Raw genomic sequence first — 2,500 nt, 5'->3', positions numbered from 1 at the left:
ACCTAACCCTAGGTAAGGCATGTTAGAGCGAAAGACAGTAAACTCGAATGAGCCAAGAAAGAGCGGTGCGGGGCCGGTCGGAGCGCACCCTTTTCTCGGTGGCTGGCGGGCGAGAGAGTGCTGCGTCGCCGGCATCGGCGTCGAAAGAAGCCGAGCCGAAAAAAGTTAAAGTACAAACGTGCAAGCATACTAACCTAACCCTAGGTAAGGCATGTCAGAGCGAAAGACAGTAATTTCGAATGAGCCAAGAAAGAGCGGTGCGGGGCCGGTCGGAGCGCACCCTTTTCTCGGTGGCTGGCGGGCGAGAGAGTGCTGCGTCGCCGGCATCGGCGTCGAAAGAAGCCGAGCCGAAAAAAGTTAAAGTACAAACGTGCAAGCATACTAACCTAACCCTAGGTAAGGCATGTCAGAGCGAAAGACAGTAATTTCGAATGAGCCAAGAAAGAGCGGTGCGGGGCCGGTCGGAGCGCACCCTTTTCTCGGTGGCTGGCGGGCGAGAGAGTGCTGCGTCGCCGGCATCGGCGTCGAAAGAAGCCGAGCCGAAAAAAGTTAAAGTACAAACGTGCAAGCATACTAACCTAACCCTAGGTAAGGCATGTTAGAGCGAAAGACAGTAAACTCGAATGAGCCAAGAAAGAGCGGTGCGGGGCCGGTCGGAGCGCACCCTTTTCTCGGTGGCTGGCGGGCGAGAGAGTGCTGCGTCGCCGGCATCGGCGTCGAAAGAAGCCGAGCCAAAAAAAGTTAAAGTACAAACGCGATGCTAATGAGCGAGCCGTTGTCTCGACTAATATGTAGGGGGCGTTCGATCGAGCGTCTGGCTTGAGCGCTTGTCGGCCTAGCAGAACGGTCGCATTGTTATGCCCGGGTTTTAGGCACCGCTGCAGGCGGCCGGCAGAGCTCTTGTTTGTGCGAAACTGAATGGATCGAGCCCGAGAGAGGGCGAGCAAAGAAAAAACGCAAATCGCTCCGCCTGGCACTGCCGGCGAGAGCGTGGACGTCGCGGCCAGCGACTGTCGAAGCTGAGTACGGCCGCAGGCGATCGCCTCGGTCTTAAACGAATGCGACGAGCACGCGCCGGGCGGCCCAGCAAGGGCCGAGCGCAGCTGTCGCAGCTATCTGGTTGATCCTGCCAGTAGTGATATGCTTGTCTCAAAGATTAAGCCATGCAGGTGCAAGTACGAGTTCTCGTAAAGCGAAACTGCGAATGGCTCATTAAATCAGTCTTGGTTTATTTGGTCTCGTAAGCGAAGTGGATAACTGTGGTAATTCTAGAGCTAATACATGCATTAAGCGCCGACTTCGGGAGGCGCGCTTTTATCAGATCAAAACCGACCGGGTTCGTCCTGTGACGTTTGATGACTCTGGATAACCACGCGGATCGTACGGTCTCTGCACCGACGACGTATCATTCAAGTGTCTGCCCTATCAACTGTCGAAGGTACGCTACGTGCCTACCTTTGTGATAACGGGTAACGGGGAATCAGGGTTCGATTCCGGAGAGGGAGCCTGAGAAACGGCTACCACATCCAAGGAAGGCAGCAGGCGCGCAAATTACCCATTCCCGACACGGGGAGGTAGTGACGAAAAATAACAATACAGGACTCTAACGAGGCCCTGTAATTGGAATGAGTACATCCTAAAACTCTTAACGAGTATCCATTGGAGGGCAAGTCTGGTGCCAGCAGCCGCGGTAATTCCAGCTCCAACAGTGTATGCTAAAGTTGTTGCGGTTGAAAAGCTCGTAGTTGGATTTTGGGCGAGCGCCGCCGGTCCGTCGCAAGGCGTGTCACTGGTTGCGTTCGCCTCACCTTCGGTTCTCCGTCGGTGCTCTTGACTGAGTGTCGGCGGTGGCCGATAAGTTTACTTTGAAAAAATTAGAGTGTTCAAAGCAGGCTGTTCGCCTGCATAGTGTTGCATGGAATAATGGAATAGGACCTCGGTTCTATTTTGTTGGTTTTCGGAGCACGAGGTAATGATTAAGAGGGACAGACGGGGGCGTCCGTACTCTGCCGTTAGAGGTGAAATTCTTGGATCGGCGGAAGACGAACTACTGCGAAAGCATTCGCCAAGAATGTTTTCTTTAATCAAGAGCGAAAGTCAGAGGTTCGAAGACGATCAGATACCGTCCTAGTTCTGACTATAAACGATGCCAACTAGCGATCGGGAGGCGTTACCATGACGACAGCTTCCGGGAAACCAAAGTCTTTGGGTTCCGGGGGAAGTATGGTTGCAAAGCTGAAACTTAAAGGAATTGACGGAAGGGCACCACCAGGAGTGGAGCCTGCGGCTTAATTTGACTCAACACGGGGAAACTCACCCGGCCCGGACACAGGTAGGATTGACAGATTGAGAGCTCTTTCTTGATTCTGTGGGTGGTGGTGCATGGCCGTTCTTAGTTGGTGGAGCGATTTGTCTGGTTAATTCCGATAACGAACGAGACTCTGGCATGCTAAATAGTTACGCGACCTTCTCGGTCGGCGTCTAACTTCTTAGAGGGACT

General features: G+C 53.5%; 1 non-coding gene across 1 annotated transcript in view; it reads left to right on the top strand.

The window, feature by feature from the left end:
* The first annotated feature begins 1,113 nt into the window (after window positions 1-1,113).
* The window catches only part of LOC144431656 (small subunit ribosomal RNA), a 1,801-nt gene continuing 414 nt past the window's right edge, over window positions 1,114-2,500 (top strand). Inside the window, exon 1 of the ribosomal RNA XR_013480218.1 lies at window positions 1,114-2,500. This exon is cut by the window's right edge and continues 414 nt beyond it. This is a non-coding gene — a ribosomal RNA (small subunit ribosomal RNA).

The sequence above is a fragment of the Styela clava genome, chromosome 13 (genome assembly GCF_964204865.1).
Source record: "Styela clava chromosome 13, kaStyClav1.hap1.2, whole genome shotgun sequence".
Lineage (NCBI taxonomy): Eukaryota > Metazoa > Chordata > Ascidiacea > Stolidobranchia > Styelidae > Styela > Styela clava.
The sequence above is the reverse complement of the archived record's forward strand: the minus strand, read 5'-3'. Positions and strand labels throughout refer to the sequence as shown.